The sequence below is a fragment of the Ceratotherium simum genome, chromosome 34, assembly GCF_057802395.1.
Source record: "Ceratotherium simum simum isolate JZ-2026a chromosome 34, ASM5780239v1, whole genome shotgun sequence".
Taxonomy (NCBI): Eukaryota; Metazoa; Chordata; class Mammalia; order Perissodactyla; family Rhinocerotidae; genus Ceratotherium; species Ceratotherium simum.
The window spans coordinates 20456399-20481198 of NC_141933.1; the positions used below are offsets into that span (position 1 = coordinate 20456399).

The 24800-nt window shown below is 41.6% G+C and overlaps 1 protein-coding gene across 12 annotated transcripts in view; it reads left to right on the plus strand.

The window, feature by feature from the left end:
* Nucleotides 1-10285: 10285 nt before the first annotated feature.
* CELF1 (CUGBP Elav-like family member 1) overlaps nucleotides 10286-24800 on the plus strand; it is a 72428-nt gene continuing 57913 nt past the window's right edge. For 5 of the 12 annotated variants that reach the window (XM_087422949.1, XM_087422951.1, XM_087422954.1 and 2 more), the window contains exon 1: nucleotides 10371-10433. The gene's annotated coding sequence lies outside the window, so the exon portion shown is untranslated. Of the gene's footprint in view, nucleotides 10434-24800 lie in introns of all 12 variants that reach the window. The other 7 variants (XM_087422953.1, XM_087422956.1, XM_087422952.1 and 4 more) reach the window with 5 other exon arrangements.

Genomic DNA, 24800 nt, shown 5'->3' on the forward strand with positions numbered 1-24800 from the left:
CGACCGCGGGGGAGGGACCGGGGATTCCTGCGCGGGAAACCGAGTCCCCGCCGAGGGAGGGCGCGTCTTGGGCCAGAGGCCTGTGACTCTGCCGCATGTGAAACTGTGACCCCTGCCTGTGGCCAGTGACCCCAGGTGAGGGGGGCTCTGGCCCCTGCGTGTGGAACTGTGACCCCGGCCGAGGGAGGCGGGGCCCTGGCCCATGGCAAGTGGGCCTGTGACACTTCCCCCAACCCCCGACCAGAGGGAGGTGGCTGTGACCCCAGGTGAGGATGTGACCCCATCGAAGGGGAGACAAGACCAGGAAGAGACTCTGGTAGGGGCCTGAGGGGAGAGTGGAAGGGGCTTTGGGCTTTTAAGCAGAGGGGCCACCTTGCCCCTCTGATCCTGGGCCTGATCCTGGGCAAACGGGACCTGGGTTGATATGGCCCTTCCTACACCCCCATCCGCCTGAATTCATGGCTCCCTCCTCCTGACCGAACCGCAGTATATATACTTATTATGACAAATAAATAAATATATCTATAATATATTATGAAAATATATTAATAAATCATTAAAAATATGATAAGCTTAAATATAAAACCCACAACCTACAAAGAGGTAAGAGGAATGGATGTAATGCTGGTTATTTACATTTAAATAGTTCTCTGAAACATGCATCTGGTGCTTTTAAAAAAGGTTTATTTTCTCCTTGTAAAAGTAATACATACTCATAACGACTGGAAAATACAGGAAAGTAGAATTTACTTTAATCACCCATAACCCTACCACCTCAAACATATTTATTTTTTCCTCCAATTTTCTATGTGTACCACTTAAAAATTTTTTATAACAGCTTTATTGAGATATAATTCACCTACCCTAGAATTCACCCATTTAAAGTGTATAGCTCAATGGTTTTTAGTGTATTCAGAGTTGTGCAACCATCACTACAAACAATTTTAGAACATTTTCATCATTCCCCCCTAAAAAAACCCCATATTCATTAGTAATCACGTGCTATTTCCCTCCAACCCCCAGCCCTTGACAACCACTAATTTACTTTCCATCTCTATAGATTTGCCTATTCTGGACATTTCAGATAAATGGAGTCATACAATATGTGGTCCTTTGTGACTGGCTTCTTTCGCTTAACATAATGTTTTCAAGATTCATCCATGTAGCATGGTATCAGTACTGTATTTCTTTTTATTGCCAAATAATGTTCCATTGTAGGGATATACCACATTTTGTTTCTCCATTTATCAATTGATAGACATCTGAGTTGTTTCCACTTTTTGGTTATTTTGAATAATGCTGCTGTGAACATTCATATACAAGTTTTTGTGTGGACACAAGTTTTCATTTCTCTTGGCTGCCTGCCGAAGAGTGGAATTGTTGGGTCATATGGTAACACTATGTGGTCTGTGTGTACCATTTTAAAAAACCATTGTAATTATGTCAATAAAATTTTGTATCACGATTTTTTTTCCTAAATGTTGTGCTATAAGCACTTTCTGTATTTTTACGTTGTCTTTATCATTTATAATGAACCTATTTACTACACTATAATGTGATCATTTTCCTGTTATTAGACAGGAAAATTCAAGATATTTTCAAATTTTTGTTATTATAAAATATTTCCAGCATGAAAAGTTTTTTCTATATTTAATTCTGTTTTCTGGGCCGGCCCCGTGCCTTAGCGGTTAAGTGCGTGTGCTCCGCTACTGGCGGCCCGGGTTCGGATCCCGAGCACGCACCGACTCACTGCTTCTCTGGCCATGCTGAGGCCGTGTCCCACATACAGCAGCTAGAAGGATGTGCAACTATGACATACAACTATCTACTGGGGCTTTGGGGAAAAAAAAAAGGAGGAGGATTAGCAATAGATGTTAGCTCAGAACCAGTATTCCTCAGCAAAAAGAGGAGGATTAGCACAGATGTTAGCTCAGGGCTGATCTTCCTCACCAAAAAAAAAAAAAAATTCTATTTTCTATGTTTAGAATTACTGTATTAGGATAGGTTCCTAAAAATGAAATTACTATGTCAAAGGATCATTTACAATTTTTGCTTTATATAAAGTATATAACCTGAAAAGTTCCATCCTTACCCTCAAACCCACTCTTCAGAAATAGATTTTTTCTTTTTTCTTTTTTTTGCTGAGGAAGATTCACCCTGAGCTAACATCTGTACCAATCTTCCTCTATTTAGTATGTGGGTCACCGCCACAGCGTGGCTGATGAGTAGGTGTAGGGTTCGGGATCCGAACCCGTGAACCTGGGCCACCGAAGCAGAGCGTGCTGAACTTTAACCACTACGCCATGGGGCCAGCCCCTAGAAATACAGATTTTTACACACATATTTTCCCAACATTTCGTGATGAACATTTTCATAATAAAAAACTGAATAAATTGAACAGGAAAAACCCATATAGCCACCATCTAAATTCTATAATTAACATTTTATTTTTTGTCTTATCACATAGTCACCCATTAATCCATCCTATTTTTGATACATTTAAAATATATATATTTTATAAAAATGCACTTATTCTATATTTACTGTTCTGTAATTTGCTTTGTTCTCTCAACAATATAAGTATTATGCCATGTCAATATAGATAGGTGTACATTTACTTTATCCTTTTCAAAGAGTTACATTGTATTCCAATATATGGATATCAATTCAATTCAAAAATATTTATTGGGTGGCCTGTATATTCCAGACAATATTCCAGCACTTGGACACATCAGTGCACAGTATCAATGAAGATTCCCACCCTCTCTTGCCTTTTCTGTGTGAACTGTATTTTCGGGTAACCAAATATCCCCAGTTGGTGAGGGAAAGTTCTTCTTTACAGCAGCCTTCCTATTAATAAGTGTGGAAGGAATAATAAAATTAGAAACTCAGTATTTTGCATTCCAGCTAATAAATGTGGAACAAATGATAGAATTAGAAACTCAGCATTTTGCAATCCTTAGTGAAATAATTGATCCAGTCAATGGTCATTAATGGATAAAAGCATTCAATGAAACACTGATAGGAAACTTTACCAAGGGAAGATCAGGCTGAGGCCACCAGAAACGCTGATTAATCTCTGAATCACTAAAAGCAGGACAACCTGACATTATAGGCCTCCAGCTGTGATGCAGCATGATGCTCATAGCACCAACCTCAAGAAAATCAAACCTGAATTTAACCAGGCCTCAAGAGCCAACTTTCTTTTTTTTTCTTTTTAAAATTTTTTTTAATTTATTTATTTTTCCCCTAAAGCCCCAAGCGATAGTTGTAAGTCATAGTTGCACATTCTTCTAGTTGCTGTATGTGGGACGCGGCCTCAGCATGGCCGGAGAAGCAGTGCGTCTGTGCGCGCCCGGGATCCGAACCCGGGCAGCCTGCATCGGAGCGCACGCACTTAACCGCTAAGCCACGGGGCCGGCCCATGAGCCTACTTTCATTTCCAGGAAACATAGGCAATAGAGGGGTAAGTTAAATGTCATCACCGGGGAGCAACAGACAAATCCAGAATATGGGACATTCTACAGAAACAACTGACTCAGTTTATGCAATAAGTCAAAAGCATGTACAAAAATAGAATGGGAGAGGAGCTGCCTCAGATTAGGAATCCTAGAGGCATGACAACCCAAAGTAACATGTGAACCGTTTGGATCCTGATTCAAATGAATCAGCTATTTTTTTTTTATAATTTTATTTATTATTTATTTTTCCCCCAAAGCCCCAGTAGATAGTTGTATGTCATAGCTGCACATCCTTCTAGTTGCTGTATGTGGGATGCGGCCTCAGCACGGCCGGACAAGCAGTGCCTTGGTGCATGCCCGGGATCTCAACCCGGGCCACCAGTAGTGGAGCACGCGCACTTAACCGCTAAGCCATGGGGCCGGCCCTGAATCAGCTATTAAAAGTCATTTTTTGAAACAATTGGAGACATTTGATTATGGACTGAAATAATACTTAATTGTTAATTTTGTTAGTGTGGTCACGGCTTTGTTGCTAGGTAGGAAAATGTCCATAAATTTACTTATGCTTAGTAAAGTATGCAGACATAAATGACATGTGGAATTTGCATCAAAATATTGTACCAAGAAAAAAAGACAAATTAGACAAATATGGTAAAATGTTAATCATTGCTGAATCTGAGTGATGTTCTATGGGGATTCATTATTCCCGTCTGCCTACTTTTTAAAAAATATTTTCATAATAAAAATTAAAAAACAATATGGTTTCTCCCACATAAATGTATACTTAATAAAAATGGTAAATACAGAAAATAGTCTTCTATGACTTTTTCATTAAAGATTCAACTACACTGTTGTGTGTAGATATTGTTCATTAATTTTTGCTGCTGTGTAATGATCCATTATATGATTATATCCTCATTTATTTACCTGTTCTCCTGTGATGAAAATTTCAGTTGGTTTCTGTTCTTATCAATTAAGAATGTATCAGTAAGTGGTTTCACCTTCTATGCAGTCAAATCTTTTATTGTTATTCCCCCTGCCTCTGGTTTTGCTTTGTAGTTTCTGATTATAATAGTAACATATGCTTGTTATAAAAAATGCAAGCACTTCAAAATTATATAGTGTAAAAAGTGAAGGTCTCCTGTAATCTTACCTCAGGAGATAATCACTATTAGTGTTAGGTGCATATTCTCCCAGGGATTTTTTTTCTTTTTAGAGACTGTTAACCGTCCATCAAAATTCTTTATCCACTTCTTCTATACTATCTGAGCAGCCATATGCTCAGTGTTCCTTGTAGTTAGAGGTGACATAGGACTCAGTTATCTCCATTGGAATGTGAGCAGAAGTGATGTGTGAAAGCATCAGAGGACCAGAGGGCCCAGTTCATAAATCCTCCATGAATCTCCTCCAGCCTCTTTTTCTCTTCTGTGGGCTGGAATGGTGATGGCGATAGCTGGAATCATCTGAGCAGGAATGGGCTATAGATGGCAGAGTCCGCATTAATCTGGGTCACTAAACAATTACTTAGAGTAGAAGCTACCTCTCTTCATAGGAACATCTACTCTAGTCTGTTAAGGCAGAGAGGAATCAACTTCCATTTTATTTCAGCTAATTATTTTAGGTCTAATTGTTACAGTAGTTTTAACCTATCCTAACTAATATGTGTGCATTAGTCAGTTGCAACCCGAAGCCCAACTTTTTTTTAGTATAGTAAAATATACATACTATAAAATATGCCACTTTAACCATTTTTAAATGTACAGTTAGTTCATTGGCATTAAGTACATTCACATAATTGTTAAACCATTATCATCATCCGTCCCCAGGACTTTCTTCATCTTTTTAAACTGAAACTCTGTACCCATTAAACAACAACTTCCCATCCTCCCCTCCCTGAAGAGGCTCACAACCACCATTCCACTTTCCATCTCTATGACCTTGACTACTCTAGGTACCTCATATAAGTGGCAGCATTTGTTTTTTTGTGACCTACTTCATTTAGCATAAAGTCCTCAAGTTTCATTGATGTTGTAGCAGGGGTCAGAACTTCCTTCCTTTTTTTCTTTTTGCTGAAGAAGGTTCGCCCTGAGCTAACACCTGTTGCCAATCTTCCTCTTTTTGCTTGAGAAAGATTCGTCCTGAGCTAACATCTGTGTCAATCTTCCTCTATTTTGTATGTGGGTCACCACCACAGCATGGCCGCTGATGAGCGGTGTAGGTCCACACCCAGAAACCAAACCTGGGTCTTACGCCAAACTTAACCACCAGGCCACGAGGCAGGGCCCAGAACTTACTTCCTTTTTAAGGCTGAATAATATTCCATTGTATGTATATACCACATTTTGTTTACCCATTCATCCACTGATGAACACTTAGGTTGTGAAGCCCAACTCTTAATTAGCCTGGGCAAAGGGATGATCTATTGACTTATATACCAAACCTCAGAAATGGCGAGTGGGCAAATGGCAACAGACACCAGGGGAACTGGGGACTCAAATACCGCCAGAACTTTTTTATCATTCATCATCCCTTCCCAGGCCCAAATCTCCCCGTATTTGCCTCCTACAAGGGCTACATCTCTTTTCTTAGTTAACAGGGAAGAATTAACATTATATATATATATATGTATATGTATGTATGTATATATTTGTCTTTTTCTTAAAAACAACAGTGAGAATTTTGTAACTTGCTTTTTGACACTTAACCATGGATTTTGAACATTTTTTTCTTGTCAGTCAGTATATATATATATGTATATTTTTTTCTTTTTTGTGTGTGTGTGTGAGAGGAAGGTCGGCCCTGAGCTAACACCTGTTGCCAATCTTCCTCTTTTTGCTGAGGGAGATTAGTCCTGGGCTAACATCTGTGCCCATCTTCCTCTCTTTTGCATATGGGATGCCACCACAGCATGGCTTGATGAGCAGTGCGTGGATCCGCGCCCGGGATCTGAACCTGCCAACCCTGGGCTGCCGAAGCAGAGCACTCGAACTTAACCCCTATGCCATTGGGCCGGCCCCTATGTATATTTTTTTCTAATAGCTTTTGATATGCCAACAATTAATTGTACCATCATTTCTTTAACCATTTCCCTATTGATGGATAGGGAACCCAACAGGGTAGCTTCTATTTTTTTTTCTTTTTTTTTTACCAATAACAAATATAGTCCATTTCATAAGGGCAGAGCCCCTGTCTATCTTGTTCATGCCTGTAACCCCATTGTCTAGCCCAGTGTCTGAAATAGTTGGCATTCAATAAAGACTAGTTGCTGAATCAAAGAATGCTGCAGAAAATGCCCTTGTACGTGCTTCGCCCACTTGTGTTTCTGAAGGAAACATTTCTAGAAATACAATGGCTATATTAAAGGATATGAGCATCTTTTTAAGAGGGTCATGGAGATTTTTTTTATAGCTTTGTCGAGTATAATTGACATACACTAAACACGCATATTTAAAGTACACACTTTAATACATTTTGACATATGTATATACTTGTGAAAGCATCACCACAATGAAGATAATGGAACTTATCCATCACCCCCAAAAGTTTTCTCCTGCCCCTTTGTAACTCTCCTGCCCACACCCCACCACCGCTGGCAACCACCAATTCACTATAGATTAATTATCATTTTCTAGATTTTTATATAAAAGATGTGAATATTTTTATTTATTTATTTATAATTTATTTATTTATTTTTTTCCCCCAAAGCCCCAGTAGACAGTTGTATGTCATAGCTGCACATCCTTCTAGTTGCTGTATGTGGGACGCGGCCTCAGCATGGCCGGAGAAGCGGTGCATCCGTGCGCGGTGCATCCGTGCGCGCCTGAGATCCGAACCCGGGCCACCAGCAGTGAAGCCCGCGCACTTAACCACTAAGCAACGGGGCCAGCCCAATATTTTTAATTTTAATGACTATTGTTGAATTTCCCTCCCATATGGCTATATCTGTATTCATTGAGAGTGCCTGTTTCTCACTTTATCAACTTTTAATATTTAATTAATTTATTTCCCAACCTGACAGTAAAAAAATCACCCACTGTGTTTTAATTTGAATATCTTTAATTATTTGTGAGTTGAGATTGAACATCTTATGTTTATTGGACATTCATATTCTTCATGAATTTCACATTCATTTCCTTTGCTCATTTGTCTAATGGGTTCTTTGTTGTTATTCTTCCTGGCTGTAGAAAGTGCACAAATTCTAAGTGTATGGCTTGATAAATTTTACATATGTATACACTCCTGTGACTAGCACCCATACTAAGATATAAAACATTCTAATACTCCCAAAAGCTCCCTCATTCTTCCCCTGGTCAATAGTCAGTTCCCTCTCCCTCACAAAAGTAACCTTGATTCTGACTTTTCTTATTATTTTTGCCCATTATTAAACTTCGATTAAATAGGCCCATACAATATATGATGTTTTTTTCTAGCTCAATATTGTGTCTGTGCAACTCATCCATGTTGTTATATGTGGTAGCAATTTGTTCCCTTTCATTGCTATATAAATAGTCCATTATAAGTATATCCCATAATTTATCTACCATTTCCAGTTTAGGCTATTTTTTCCCCCCAAAGCCCCAGTAGATAGTTGTATGTCATAGCTGCACATCCTTCTAGTTGCTGTATGTGGGACGCGGCCTCAGCATGGCCGGAGAAGCGGTGCGTGGGTGCGCGCCAGGGATCTGAACCCCGGGCCGCCAGCAGTGGAGCGCACGCACTTAACCGCTAAGCCACCGGGCTGGCCCTAGGCTATTATTAATAAAGGTGGTATAAACCATTCTTTTGGTGGAAATAAGTTACTCATTTCTATCTGGAATAGAATTGTGGCATCATAGGGGATAAGTCCATTTAGCTGTTTGGCTTTAGTGCATACAAAGTCTTCCTAAGTGGTTGTATCAATTTTCATACCTACCAACAATATATAAGAGTTCAGAAAAAGAAAGCCTTCACTGCAAATCTCAGTATAGAAAAGACGGTCTTGGGCCGTCCCTGTGGCTTAGCGGTTAAGTGCACGCGCTCCGCTGCGGCGGCCCGGGGTTCGCTGGTTCGGATCCCGGGCGCGCACCGACGCACTGCTTGGCAAGCCATGCTGTGGCGGCGTCCCATATAAAGTGGAGGAAGATGGGCACAGATGTTAGCCCAGGGCCGTCTTCCTCAGCAGAAAAAGAGGAGGATTGGCGGATGTTAGCACAGGGCTGATCTCCTCACAAAACAAAACAAAACAAAACAAAAAACAAGAAAACATACTATGTTAGATGGTGATAGGTGCTTTGGATAAAAACAAAGCAGGAAAGGGGGATTGGAAGCATGGGTGTATGTGTGTGTAATTCTAAATTGGGTGGTCAGGAAAGACCCAACAGAGAAGCTGACATTTGTGTCAAGACCTGAAGGAGATGAAGAAGCCAGCCACATGGATATCTGGATGATTCCATGGCACACAAAAGAACCAGACAGATTCTCTGCTTAAAAGGTTTCCACAATCTATGGCAGCTGGGAGACAAATACAAAATTATGGTAATGTACGTGACAACATTCTATAAGCTATAATGGTCTGTTAAAATAGGATGTTTTCAGTAAATTACACATAGAACTATTAACAAGAACAAGATCACATATCAACATTATAAATGTGTATAAAATGATAAACTATGCAGTACAATTATGGAATACGATAGTGTACAATTTAGGGGCTGATTGTTCCAGTCTATATGGTACCGGAAAGTCTGTGGTTAGTTTTCCTTTTTCCCCCAAGGGGGAAAGAAGTGCTTCCAACACATGGGAAAACCCTTGAGGCTTCTGCTTGGGAGTCCACTTATTTTTTTGTGGTAAGGTAGGGTATAATCAGTATTTGTGGGTATAAGAATTATTTGCTCTGGGAAGCCAGATGATGTTACAGAGAAATCATTTGCAAACCCATGAGTTATTTGCATGTTGCTGGGGCCAAAAGGTCCCAGAACTAAGTTTTCTTTCTCTATCTGCATTTTACTGTCCCACAAGGTGTAGAACCTGCAGAATAAACGACGTTGGCCTATTTAAAAAACAAACAAACTATTGTACTGTTTGCATTCCACCTAGTCCCGGGATTCTTCAGTCACTCTGAAGGAGGTCTCCAGGACGTAACCTGGGTTGTTTAAAAATTTTTTTCTGGGAGAAGCAGGACTGGGCAAGCAGTTCTTAATAGAACCCTTATGAGCTTCCAAGCACTGCAGAGATTTTTGCAAATTGTGCGTTCACAAAGCGGCTCATCCTACTAGAAAGCACTCCCCTAACTCTGAAAGCTTGCAATACACTCACATTCCGCCTCTCGGAAAAGAAGGAAGAAGGCCTGGATCCTGTTGCTTGTCTGCTGGGGCAGAAAGGAGGGTGTGTCATGTGCCCAGTGAGAGCCAAGCACCATTCCATTCATTCATTCATTCATCAAATATTTTATTATGCGCATATTCAGTGCCAAGCCGAGGTCCTTGCCCACGAGGTCATCCAGAACTCCCGTGGGTGCGGTTCGCAGAGCCAAGAACTTCAGATTCTCAGACTGGGTCTTCCCACCCTTCCCTCCAGTGGAGCTCCGAGACAAAGAGATGCACCCCCGCCGCTCCCTGGGCGGAGGGTTCCGCCCGCGGCCCCGGGGGCTTCGGCGCGGCTGCTTCTCCACTCCCCAGCCCGAGGGGGCGCTGCAGCGCCGGGCGCTCGGCCCGCCCCTGCGCCGCGCTCCGCTCGGATCGGCGCTGCGGGCGGCTCCGCGGTGGTACGTTCCCCTTCGCCACCTCCCCCTCCTCCTCGGCCCTCCCCGCCGGTGGTAGGTGCCGGAAGTGCCGCCATTTTGGGGTGTTCTGCTCTGGCGGCGGCGGCAGCGGCAGCGGCGGCGGGACGCGGAGGCTCCCCCGGGACTCGGCCTCAGCAGCGAGGCGGCGGCGGCGGCGGCTGCGGAGGTGCAGGCAGCAGCTGAGGCAGCGGCGGGCTCAGGTGCAGCCGCTGGTGAGTGCGGCGGCCGCGGGATAACGGGCCGCGGGTGGGAGGGCGGGAGGGAGCGAGGGAGGGAAAGGAGGCAGGAGGGAGGCGCCGCGGGGCGGGTCCGGTCCGGGCGGCCGCGGGTCACAGGGTCCCCCGGGCGCGGCCGCTCCCCGTTCCCCGCGCCCCGGGGCAGGTCTGCGGTCTCCTCCCGCGTGTCGAGGTCCTGCGCTCTCTCCGGGTCCCGCCGCGCTCGCCCGGCGCGTGCCCCCGCGCCCGGGGAGACCCGCCCTCCTCGTGGCCTTGTCCCCTCGCCCCGCGCTCTTTGCCTTCGCCCCGCGGGCCCGGAGGGCTTCGTGCCCTGCGCTGGGGTAGCTCCGTTCTCTTTTTTCCGGCCTCCGTGCCAGACCCAGGCTGCCTGTCCTGGACACCCCTTCCCAGCTCCTGTCGCCCCACGTGTTCTCAGTGCCTACTCCTGGGGGGCCCCGGGACCCCAGCCTCTGGAGGGCAGCGCTTCCCGGCAAGAGCCTCGGGAGCCCCCCGTCCCTCGCCCCACATCCGCTCGGGCCTTGGCTCGCCCTCCCCCCACATCAGGTGCTCACCCAGTCGTGGCCTAGTGGCTGGGCTGCAAACTCGCACCGAGAGCGCGGAGAGCACATTGAAGAGCTTTCTTCGCCGGGGACCTGGCTTCGGATTTAAAGCCGATGGTTTCTTGGTCGTGGTCCTTGGGACAGGGTGTTGTTTTAATTCTCTAAGATTATTGCATGGCTTTAAGGAGCTTCTCGTTGGTTTTAGGCTCATCTCCGTAGTTGAGGGGAAGGTGGCGAGATTTTGGTCGGAGCCTATTTCAGCAAAATGGAATCTTTTTCTCATCAGCGGAGTTAATGCTGTACTTTTTTATTACCCTCGAGAAGAAAGGCTGTCTAACCGTTTTAAGTAGCGGGAGTGCCTTATAATGTCTGCAGCATAAAGAGGTTACAGATACCCAATGAATCCTTTACAGGAACTTCACCTTTTGAAGGTCTTTTTCGCTGTCTCTGATTCTCTGTGGATTGGAGAGGCTTTCATTGCATTCTTTCCCCTTTTCCTCAAGTATTGGGTTGGCTCTTCTCCACAAGTGTGAATCTCGCAGCGTGCTATGCAAGTTTGTTTCTCCTTGAATATTGTGAGGAACAAGGCGTCTCCGCTTAGAGTGACCTAGGGTTCTTTCTGTTTAACATTAATGTGTCCACTTGGAAAATCATGGAGTTACCAGGGCACGCATGAACTCTTGCTACAGTTCGCCCCTCCCCCTGCCGGTTTTTGTATTCTCCTGGCTTTACTTACACTATGTGGTTTCTGATTATGGTTAGCCAAGACTGAAGCATTGCTGTTAGTAAAGCAAAGCTGGAGCTTTCAGCTGTTGCTTTAACCAGGAAGTTTATGGTTCCCCCAGTGGTTCTTTCCTCTTGACTATCCACCACCTGTTTCCATTAAGAATGGCTCTTGGGCTGGAGCATAGGTCTCAACTTCTCTCCAAGCGGTCGTTCTTGCCCATAGGGCTTGCTTCTCCTAAGATAGTATCTAGACTTAACACCCATTAGCAGGAGGGGCTGTTAGAGATAGAATGTCTTTTTCAGATGAGGAAACTGAGGCCCCCAGAGGTTAAGTGACTTACTTGCCCAAGGTTAGGTAGCAAGTGCTCTTAAAACAGTATCAAAACAGACATTTTTTTTAAAACAATATCATAAGTTATAATGCAAATTGCCATTTAAGATGTGAGGGAATGGAAAGGGCCCTGGGCTTGAAGTTAGAAGTCCTGGATTGTAATCCTTGCTCTGTCAGTCACTAGCTGTGCAACCGTAGCCAAGTCACTCAACTGTTCTGAACCTCGGTTTTTTCTTACCTGCAAAATGGAGGAAATAGTGTCTGTCTCACATGGTGCTAATTCAGCTTCAGTGCAGTAACTTGTGAAAGTGCCTGTGGTATAAAAGGCAGTGAAATTTTGAGCCAGAAGGATGTTTATTTTTCTAAAGATTTCCACTTACTTTTCTTATTACAGTTACAGATTCATTATAAAGCATACAGATAAGCCAGAAGGGAAGAAACTCGCCCTTAGTCTCACCACTCAGAGGTGATTAGTTAATCTTTGGTCTTTATTTTAGCATCCTTTTTATATGCTATAGAAATGTTTATTTTGCCAAAATAGGCTTATCTTAGTCACAGTTTTGTGGTGTGTTTTTAAGATTTAGTAATACGTGGTAGGCACGGTTTAACAACCACGTTTTAAATGGTGCTGTGTATTTAATAACTCCAGCTCATGTGAGGTAGACCAGTGGATATCCCCCCAAAGGAGCAGAGAAGTCGCTCTGTTAAACATATGTGGGGCTGGAAGAAGAGGAGGAAAGGAAGGGCAGAGACCTAACATTTATTGTATATCTACTGTGTGTGTGTTTTTTTTTTAATAAAGATTTGGACTCTGCTGCTAAATGGAGAGCGTGAGTCCTGAATCCATGCCCCTTCCTGTGACTGCCACTGCAGCTTCTTGAACTGAATTTTCCTGTGAGGCTGGACCTAATAAGGAAGTGGGAGGTTAGAAGGTGATGTGCCTTGGAAAGGGAGAGAGGAAGAGCTGTCACCTGAAAGCCAGGGTGAAGAAGTTGGAGGAAATAGAGGCAGAGTCTCCTGTCTGCTCAAGGCTTTGGGTACTTCCAACAGATTGCTCTGTTTTCTTTAAACCAGTGAAGGATAGGATTTGGTTAAGCTGTTTCCTCTGCTTTTTTTCCTTTAACAGCTTCATTGTGATGTAATTCACATACTATACTATTCAGTGGTTTTTGGTATGTTACATTATTAATTTAAAAAAATTGTAAAATATATATAACAAAATTTGCCATTTTAACCAATTTTTTGTTTGCACCTTTTTTTTTTTTAATATGATAAAAAACGCATAACATAAAATTTACCGTCTTAACTGGTTTTGAATGTGCAGTTCTGTGGCATTAAGTACATTCTCATTGTTGGGAAACAGATCTCCAGAACTTTTTCATCTTGCAGATCTGAAACTTTATACATTAAACAACTCCCCTTATCTCCCCCATCCTAGCCTCTGGTAACTACCATTCTGCTTTCTGTTTCTATGAATTTGACTACTTTTAGATAGCTCATATGAGTGGAGTCATACAGTATTTGGCTTTTCGTGACTGGCTTATTTCACTTACCATAATATCTTTAAGGTTCATCCATGTTGTAGCATGTGACAGAATTTCCTTCTTTTTAAAGGCTGAATAATATTCTGTTGTATGTAGCTACCACATTTTGTTTATCCATTCATCTTTTGATGCACATGAGTTGTTTCCACCTTTTGGCCGTTGTGATTAGTACTGCTGTGAACATGGGTGTGCAGATATCTCTTTGAGAACCTTCTTTCAATTCTTTTGAAGTGGGATTGCTGGATCATATAGTAGTTGTAGTTTTAAATTTTTTTTTTGGTGTAAGGAAGATTAGCCTTGAGCTAACATCTGTTGCCCATCCTCCTTTTTTTGCTGAGGAAGATTGGCCCTGGGCTAACATCCGTGCCCATCTTCCTCTACTTTGTATGGGATGCCTGCCACAGCATGGCTTGACAAGTGGTGCGTCCCCAGGATCCAAACTTATGAACTTCGGGCTGCCGAAGCAGAGCGAGAACTTAACTGCTACACCACTGGGCCGGCCCCCATCTAGTTTTAATTTTTTGAGGAACCTACATACTGTTTTCCATAGTGGTTGCACCAGTTTACAGTCCCACCAGCAGTGCTCACGAGCTCCAGTATCCACATCCTCACCAACATTTGTTATTTTATTTTATTTTGTTTTCGATTTAAATAGTAGCCATCCTAATGGGTGTGAGGTGATACCTTATTGTAGTTTTGGTATGTATTTCTCTGATTAATGATGTTGAACATCTTTTCATATGCTTGTTGGCCATTTGTATATTATCTTTGCAGAAATGTCTGTTTGAGTCCTTTGCCCATTTTTTAATCGGGTTATTTGATTTTTTTGTTGTTTTAGTTCTTTATATATTCTGAATATTAACCCTTTGTCAGATATATGATTTGCAGATACTTTCTCCCATGCCTTTTCACTCCGTTGATTGTGTTCTTTGATGCACAAAAGTTTTTAAGTTTGATGTAGTCCCGTCTGTCTGTTGGTGCTTTTATTGCTTGTGGTTTTGGTGTCTTATCCAAGAAATCACTGCCAAGTCCAATGCCATGAAGCTTTTCCCCTGTGTTTTCTTCTAGGAGTTTTATAGTTTTAGGTTTAGGTCATTTTAACCATTTTTAAGAGTATAATTCATTGGCATTAAGTACATTCACAGTGTCCTGCAATCATCACCACTATCTGTTTCCATAATGTTTTCTTCACTGGAAACAGAAACTCTGTAACCATTAAGGAATAACTCCCCATTCCCCCTCCTCCTTGCCACTGGTAACCTCCAGTCTACTTTCTGTCTCTGTGAATTTGCCTATTCTAGATATTTCATGTAACTGGAATCATGCAGTATTTGTCCTTTTGTGTCTGGCTTCTTTCTCTTAGTGTGATGTTTCTTTCTTTTTTTTTTTTTGTGAGGAAGATCAGCCCTGGGCTAACATCTTGCCAATCCTCCTCTTTTTTTTTTGCTTTTCTTTTGCTGAGGAAGACTAGCCCTGGGCTAACATCTGTACCCATTTTCCTTTACTTTATATGGGACCCGCCACAGCATGGCCTGACAAGCGGTGCGCCGGTGCACACCCGGGATCTGAACCCGGGCCACCAGTAACGGAGCGTGTGCACTTAACTGCTATGCCACGGGGCCAGCCCTTAGCGTGATGTTTCAAGGTTCATCCATGTTGTGCTATATATCAGGATTTCATTCCTTTTTGTGGCTGAATTCCTCTGCTTTTTGAGGTCAGGTATGTGTTTTTCATCTTGATATCTTGCCATCTTTTGGAGCTCCATAAAGGCTGTTGAACTGATTAGAATTCATGCTCTTCGTGTGGATTGCCAGTCACAGAGGAATGTCCACTGACAAGCTCCAATCTCTTGAAAATTCAAACATATCAGTGTGCATAAAAGTATATAACAATAACCCAAATCACAGTTAACAGCATCATTTCTAATTTCTAATCTAATCATAATTTCCAATCTTTGAATGTACAGCATTTTCATAACATGGGTTGTGTGCAGAAAAAGTGTCACATGAAGAGAACAATAACAGGCAAATTTCTGCCTTTGCATTACAACTAACTATAATATATGAGTGGTTTTTGTTAGAGGGGTGGACTGATCTCCAGGTATTCCATATTGTATAGAGATAAGTTTATAAACCTGGCATTTAATGGCCTAGTTAGAATAAGTAATACTTGCAGAGTAAGGGCATTTTGAAGGTAATCATAGGTCTCTCAGCTTGTTTCAGTATGAACAAAGCTATTCAGAATATACTCATGCATGAAATGCTTTCTTCTTAAGATGGACTTCTGCTTATTTTTTGGAGGTTCATAATTGATTTTGATCTGCTTGATTGTCTACTTTTCCTCTTCTTGCTTTTTGGACCTAGTCTCCCACTCCGTTTTCCTCTTCTCCAGTAATACAGGGCATTTGATATTAATCCTTGGGGCATGGGATGAACTGGCAGTTTTATTCAGTCAACCGTATTGTCCCAAAGAGGTATTACAGCCCTCATAGTACTTAACACATGGGACTTTATTTTAGTGTTAGGGAGGATATATATACCTTTTTTTCAAATAACATGAACCATTCTTTTGTTCAAAACTATTCCTTGATTCTTGGTTATTTTTTATAATAGTTAGAATGTATCATGGAAGTTTAAGTATTTCAGAAATATAATTTGAACCGGGAATTAACTATGTTTCTATGTAGCCTTTCTGAGTGGAACTTCTAACAAATCCCAAAGTTGGTTGCTATTAATATAATCCTGTATTTATCTGCACACTCCTTCCTAGAGGTGCTATGGCATGATGAAATTGTCAAAGGGCAAGTAAAATAGAAACAAGAAATTTTTTAACAAAACCTGGAGAATTAGTCTTCCTATAATTGAGAGTTGATTCCTTGATTTTTGAGTCCTTAAAATGGAAACTTGTTTTTTTTTTTTTTTTTTTTTTAAAGATTTTATTTATTTATTTTTTCCCCCCAAAGCCCCAGTAGATAGTTGTGTGTCACAGCTGCACATCCTTCTAGTTGCTGTATGTGGGACGCAGCCCCAGCACGGCCAGAGAAGCAGCGCGTCGGTGCGAGCCCGGGATCCGAACCCGGGTCGCCAGCAGTGGAGCGCGCTCACTTAACCACCAAGCCACGGGGCCGGCCCGTAAAATGGAAACTTGTGGTTTGAAAGAATGATGTGACTTGAATGGGGTTTATAAGCATAGCTTGGGAGGAATAGGTGTGACAGCTCTGGCTAATGGGCTTAAAAATTGGTACCATCCCTGTGTGACCTAAACATTTCTGGGTTTGTTTTCTGGTCTTTAAAATGGAGGTACCAACGTGGAATGGTAATTTGAGAATTAATTGAGATAACTTATGGTAGGCACTGAACAGTGCCTGGTACAGTGTTGATAATGCTATTTCCTTTTTCCATCTGTAAAAATGGGCGTACTGCTTACCTTGTCGGTTAGTAATGCATTTCAACCAAATAAAATGACACTGTTGAAATGCCTAGCAGTGCCATACATAGGCAGTAGCTACTAAGTCAGTGTTCCTTTCGTTTCCCCTTTGGGGTATATTTTGTTTGGCATTTTCCTTTGTTGTGGTATAAGGGATGAGATGGTGTCCTAAAGTCCAATTTGTGCATCTGAAATGTTTTGCTACGCAGGGCATCTTTCCCCATAGAACCTTTGAGCTCATTGTTCCCTGTGGAATAATGTGGTTTCCTAGATTCATCTTCACTGCCTATATGTCACGTGAGAGTCTGTTGATGGGAGTCTTCTGTGTTCATAGAAAACTGAAAAATGCAGATTAGTATATTATTGGATTTGTAATAGGGACACCTGGGTCTCTTCCTAATTAGGTTACTAGTTTTAGACGAGGAGGGAAGGAGGACTCTAATATTTAGAGTTGTAATGTAGATGAATGGGTTAATTAGTTTTAGCTATTTGCTTAATAAACTATATTGTATCAAGAATCCTTATCTGAGCTTTGTAATTTGCTAAAGACAGTTTTCTTGATGAGATCTTTGTAATTGTAACTTTGTCTTTGTCATGAAATTGACTGTCAGAATCTCCTTAAAGTAGGGGTTTCCTTAGAGGATTAATGAGAACTGTTCTTTAGTTATTTTTTAATCTCTGCTATGCTGTAGAGGCCATGGGCATATGTTTGTTTATTTTATACTTCTTTGAGTTCCAGACCTGTAAAAATTTTTAAGAATGTTTTACATCCATCATAAACTCCACATTGACTTAACATATTCTTTCTGCTAAGGAAATCTTTAATTCTCCTAAAAACGTTATCTCACAGGTAGAAGGATAAATACTAGAATTTTCTCTGGGCATTGGGATATGGGTGGTTTTTTTTTTTGTGTGAGGAAGATCAGCCCTGAGCTAACATCCATGCTAATCCTCCTCTTTTTGCTGGGGAAGACCGGCCCTGAGCTAACATCTATTGCCAATCCTCCTCCTTTTTTTTTCCCCTTTTTCTCCCCAAAGCCCCAGTAGATAGTTGTATGTCATAGTTGCACATCCTTCTAGTTGCTGTATGTGGGATGCCACCTCAGCATTGCCAGCCAAGCCATGCGTCGGTGCGCGCCCGGGATCTGAACCCGGGCTGCCACTAGCAGAGCGTGCACACTTAACCACTAAGCCATGGGGCCAGCCCCCGTGGGTGTGTGTTTTTTTTTATACTTACCATTGTTTGTAAATTTTTATACAGAGAACATGAATTTCATAAATATGGAAAGTTACATTAAAATTAGGCTTTTTTCCTCAGGGGATGAGAAAGCTTAGTTAGAGGAGACTATGTGAGTATAAGATATTTCATCATCTTAAATGATTTAAAGCTTTTTAACTCTTAGAGCTTTGTGAAGTTCTGATGTGACCCTCAATTAGCTGACCTTTTCCTCGCTTTACAAGAAATGGACTCACTTTCAGAACAGCTTTTGGATTGTTAACACTTTGATTTTTCTCTTCCTCCTCTTAGAAAATATGGCAGCAAGTATACTGGCACCAAGTATACAGAGGAATGGTGAGTTCGAGGTTAGAGGCTGCAGCGCGATCTGACGGATCTCAGTTGATTTTAATATGCCTTTTGGGATGTGTTTGTAGGTGTGGGGTGTGGTTGTAGAAAGAACTGTTCACTAACTTTCTGACCTGCACGGACTGCTGGCTCTTTTACAGCAGTGTTCGGCTTGGACAAGATGGAGTTGAATATCACTTTTTCCCCATGTTGCAACTCCATTGAAACTTATTTTTGAGTTGGGAAATTCTTTAGTTTGGGGTTTATGCAAAATGAAGTCTTTTGGTTCCAAAGCTGTGTAATTTTATAGTGTTATACTTTTAATTTTGAAAGGTCAGTAGTTTTCATTTACATAACATTGCTACTCTTCAGCAGCAGAATCGCTAAATTAGAATCTGTCACCACTTTCTCATTGTTCTTTTACCTTTTTGTTTCCTGTGAGACTGAAGCAAACTCTTGCAGAGATTGTGGGAATGTGTGATATTTTGGTGATAATGTGGAGTAACTAATAGTCTGTTGTGAGTAGACTGTCTTTTTTAACCCAGTATTATTTGGACATCTGTTAAGTTTTTGCTAGTTTCTGTTCTGTACAGATAATTTACTGTATAGGCTCTTCCCAGTTTCTTTGTGCTGTAGCTTTTGGGTGTTGGAAACAGTTCTCTTTTCTGCTCCGATCCCCTCCCTCCACACTACCATGACATAACTTGGCTAATGTTTCTTTCCCTCCTGCATGAATTCTGTCTGCATGTTGCTGCTGACTTACCTTTCCAGGTTGGGTGGGACATTACCAGTGAGAAACACCTGTGCCATCCTGTTGGGTGCCTGCCTGATTCTGAATGCTGCTGTCTGAGCAAGAGTCTTAGGCGGTCCAGGGAGTGAAAGGAAGTCAGGGTGGTGACAAATGACTTGAAAATGTATAACTGACATTCATCAGCCAGCTGGTTATTACTGTACATTGAAGCAGTACTGCTTTGGGGTCATATAGTCATTTTAAACCTTATAGCAGGCTTTCAACAAGGATATTTCATTGGAAGCTATGTGGTAAAAGACTATTTATTCCTTAGGTCTCTATTTCTTAGATGGCTGGAGCAGGGGGAGCAGGCATCGCGTTGTGTGTTCTTCAGCCCTTCCCTGCTCATGGTTCAGTTTCTGTTTGTCTGTCGTGTAGTGCACAGCTAACCTTCATCGTGAAGCTTTTCCTGTCCATTTCAATATGTATCAGAGGATATTATTTAGTATTTTATTAATGATATATATTTTTTCATTTCAGCAAGATTTTAAGCTTTTTGAGGGTAGAGACTGCCTTATTGCTTAATGTAGTACATATCTTTTGAGGAGTCAGACACAGTCCCTACCCTAATTATATTCTGTGATTTAGCCCTGCCTGTAACAGCTTATTCGACCAGGATTGGACACCTAACCCAAGCTGGGCAAATCAATTTCTCTGAGGAATTTGACATTGGAACTGAGATTCATGGGAACAAACAGATTATCTGAATTCAGAGAACTTGAAACATATAAACTCAGGTGCTGGGGTGCAGCCAAGTTCAGGCTCATACATGTGGAAGCAGTGAAGGCCAGTCTGCAGGGAGGGAGAATTAAGTAGATTCATCCAGAAAGAAGCATAGATGAGAAATGCAGCTCTAGAGAGAGAGGCAGACATCCACATGCAGAAGAGCAGCCTGGGTGCACAAAGGCTTTCCAGGTGTGGCCCTGTTGTACTTTCTGCCTTGGGTTTCCTTGAGATAGTCGAGTATCCTTTCAATAAATTCCAGTTTTTGCTTAAGCTAGTTTGAAAGGAGTTTCTCTTAATTACAACCAGAAGAACTTTGAATAAGACACTTAGTACAGAGCTCTGCCTAACATTGCTTAAATTCATTTGAATTTTAGAATAGTCAGCCTAGGATCATGGCTCTGTGAAAGATTGCCCGTTTTCCCTCAATAGCTTCTAGACCCTTAGGCTGCCTGGGGTCTTGGCTCCTTTGTCTGTAGTGTAGACATTCACCTATATTGTTGCTTTTGGTATGTAGAGTGCTTTTCTCTCGTGCTTTGCCAGATCAAGATTGAGGTTTTGTTTTGTTTTTTACAAGTTTTTAATGATTATTTGCTTATAACTAGTTCTTTTAGAGATGTAAGACTGATAATAATACTGCTATTTCAGATAGGAAACTTAAGTGAGCTATCATTTTTAAAGAATTTTTTGTGAGGCATGTGGATTAGGTCATTTCTACTTAAGTAACACATTTGTTAAGTAACACACTGATTGTTTCCTCTTAACACATTTGTTAAGTAACACTGATTGTTTTAAAAAAAAGTTGATGGACTTGAGTGGAGCACAATAATGTGGGTTGAACAGCAGTTGAGACTTTGAACAAAGGGTAATGGTGAGTGGCTGTGTGCCCAGTTGATGCAGTCTGTCTGGTCTCTGCTCAGTTAGTAATTCCATGAATGATCTGTAATAGGAGCATCACAGGGGTGTTTTTCTCTCTGAGAAATGTTAATGAGGGGGAGAGGGAAGCTCTGAGAAAGACAGTTTAATGCTTCTAATTTGATTTTTTTCTTCCTGTGATCATTTGGTTTCTGTTAAGTTGAAAGACTTTATTCCAGAGAAATGTAAAATTTCCTGTATTATTAATGAGCAGGAATTAAAAAGAGAGAAGAGCCAGCTTTGAAACGTGGATTTGTATACAACTAGAAAGGAATAGAATTGCAGGGTAGAGAAAGCTGGAAGACATTATTTGATATTGGAGGCCAAATTGTTACGAATATGTACGTAAGCAGTGTCACGCCTTCGTGAACTGAATGCTGTGCGTAGACGAAGTCTTGCAGTCCGTAGTGCTTCCTCCTATGGGGCCCTTGCACAAAGTAGATACTCGATAAATATTTGTTGAATACTCAATATCTGGTCAAATGGCACTTTAATTTTATGTTTTGAGACAGTTCAGTACTAAGGACTAGTAATAGGAGAAAAACCTTTTAGAACGGAAATTCTGTGAATTTCTTGTTTGTTCCAATCATTGTCTTTTGAAGATAATCAGTACTTTAAAGCTCCAAGGAGTTTTCTGAAAAAAATGTAAGCAGCTTTCCATTAAAAGACATTAAGTTGACTAAGATTTGTACTATAAAAGCTTTTGTGTAGTTCTGTGATGTTGAAACCTCATATTGTATATTGCCTGGACAAAATCAGAAGGCTCCTAGACAATCCTGATTCTAGCTCTGTTTTCCATACCTCCAGAGAATAAGAAAAGGAGAATCTGATACTGCTGGCAGTCGGTGTTCTCTTGCTTTTCTGGGCTAAGACATGCATTTAAAAATAAAATAAGGAAATTGTAAACCAGTAGTAAAAATGAATAAAGCACACAGGAGTTTGTCTCCTCTCGTGTCCTGTGGCCTTCGTCTCTGCTTTTTGTCTTTAGACCATCTGATATTAAACTGATGTGGTTGGGCCGGCTCCGTGGCTTAGCGGTTAAGTGCGCGCGCTCTGATACTGGCGGCCCGGGTTCGGATCCCGGGCGCGCCCCGAGGCACCACTTCTCCGTCCAACGCGAGGCCGAGTCCCACGTACAGCAACTAGAAGGATGTGAACCTATGGCATACAACTATCTACTGGGGCTTTGGGGGGAAAAAAATGAATAAATAAAATCTTTAAACTGATGTGGCAGAACTGTGCTTTGGGCTTGTCCTTCGCATTTCCGCTTTCGAGTTTATGGGAAATAATCATGGAAAGACACCATGTTTATTATATATTTATTGTTTTTATCATATGCTTTTTCTGTGTAATAGCCTCTGGATACATTTACAAGTGCAAAAAAAAAAAAGCTTGCCAACTTCTTTACTGAAGTAATTTGGGTTATCAATTGTGGTGATGGGATTGGGAAACTATTTAAAAATAACCCTTTTGGACCTGCTACAGAAAAGCTTAGGTGGGGGGCTGGCCCGGTGGCGCAGGCGGTTAAGTGTGCGCGCTCCGCTGTGGCGGCCCGGGGTTCGCCGGTTGGGATCCGGGGCGCGCACCAATGCACCGCTTGGCCGGCCATGCTGTGGCGGCGTCCCATATAAAGTGGAGGAAGATGGGCACAGATGTTAGCCCAGGGCCAGTCTTCCTTAGCAAAAAAAAAAAAAAAAAAAAAAGGATTGGCAGATGTTAGCACAGGGCTGATGTTCCTCACAAAAAAAAGAAAAGCTTAGGTGAGTCAATATATCAAAACCACATACAGTATTTCTATGGAATATCTTGATGCCTGTTGCTTACCTTTAGCTGATTATATTCTATCTCCTTAAATCCATTTTTTTTTTTTTTAGGCTTGTAAATTTGCGATTTCTGTTTTTCTTTTTTTTTTTTTTTTTGCTGAGAAAGATTCGCCCTGAGCTAATGTCTTTTGCCAATCTTCCTCTTTTTGTTTGAGGAAGATTCGCCCTCAAGTAACATCTGTGCCAGTCTTCCTCTATTTTGTATGTGGGTCACTGCCACAGTATGGCCCCCACTGAGTAGTGTAGATCCGTGCCCAGGAACTGAACCCAGGCTGCCAAAATGGAGCACTGCAAACTTAACCACTAGTCCACAGGGCTGGTGCCTCTGTTTTATAATATGGTTATGAATTTGGTTTCAACACATTTTATCTTAGTGGTATTTGTATTTTCAATAATTAATTATTAGTTTGAAATCAAGGAAAGACTTTTATGAGCAGAGGGTCACTTCTTGAGCTTTGTTCTAGGTACCTTCTAGCTCTCAAGTTATTGTGGATCAAGCCTAGGATAGCTGAAGTTCTAGCTTATTATTATGAAATCAAGTGCTATTTTTATTAATGTTCATTCATCTAGGTTTTTTTTTTTTTTTTTTGGTGAGGAAGATCAGCCCTGAGTTAACATCCATGCCAGTCCTCCTCTTTTTGCTGAGGAAGACTGGCCCTGAGCTAACATCCGTGCCGATCTTCCTCCACTTTATATGGGACACCTCCACAGCATGGCCTGACAAGTGGTGCGTGGGTGCGCGCCCAGATCAGAACCCGGGCCGCCAGCAAGCAGAGCTCGAGCACTTAACCACTATGCCACGGGGCTGGCCCCTATCTAGTTTAACTTTGCTCTGTGTTGAGACCTAGAGAAAGACTCCACTCTGTTCCAGGAAGCATACGAGACTTAAAAAAATGTATTCTTTTGAATTCTGACTGCTCCACTTCTCTGAACACTAGATCCACAGATCAGACTTGTAAATGACCTGTTTTCTTAAGGTATCTTCTAACAGAATGGGTCCCAGGGGAGCTGAGTGGCAGCACACATTTAGCTGGGAGTGGCAGTCATCTCCCTGAATTATATCCGCTTTTCCACACACAGTAATTTTGGAGGCAGACTTGGGATTTAAACTAACAGTTCTCCGTTCTGGTCCAGTTTGATTTATTTTATAATCAATTTTATTTATTATAATTCTGTTTTGTGTGTCTGATATATTTCTAACATAACCTTGTAGGGAAGCTGAAATTTCTTGAGTAGAAAACTTGCTTTGGAGGACTTTGAAGTCTTGATAGGAAAAATACTAAACAATATAATTTATGCAATATGGTGATCCAGAAAGAAATGGCAGCATATATAGGTCATTGAAACTTCATTGAGTTTATATTTATTTAATTGTTTTCATGAATAGGGAGGGAAAAGATTAAGACTTGAATATATTTAACTCTTCTTTTGCAAGAGAGAGTCACTAAAACAGTTTTAATATTTCTTTGGAATTGTATACTACATGGTAATATTTCTTGAAGGCAGTTTGCTGAAGAAAAATTAGATCAGGCTTTCTGAATTGCCAGAGCCAGAAAATGCTTTGACCAAAAAAAAAAGGGCTGGTGGATCCACCCCCAGAAATCCTAGTGGGTCCCTATGGTAACAACCTCCTTGCTTACAACTTGTCACTGTGTAACTGTCACTGGGGTTCAAAGAAAAGCCAGTATATCAAGAACTGTGTGGCATTAACTACTCCTTGATAAAATACTGTTGCACATTTGCAAAAAGCCAGAAATAGAAAGTTAAAGGTTTTAATTTCTGTGTTCCGTTAATTAGATGCTTTAAAAAGCTGCCTAATTATGGTAAGGTGCAGCAGTGGGAAGGTGGTGGGTGGCCGTGGTGGGCATAGGAGGAAGACATAGGCTCAGAATGTTAGAATCTCAGAGATTTTTCTTCTGTAATCCTTTGATTTTGCAAATGAGGAAAGTGAAATGCCATACT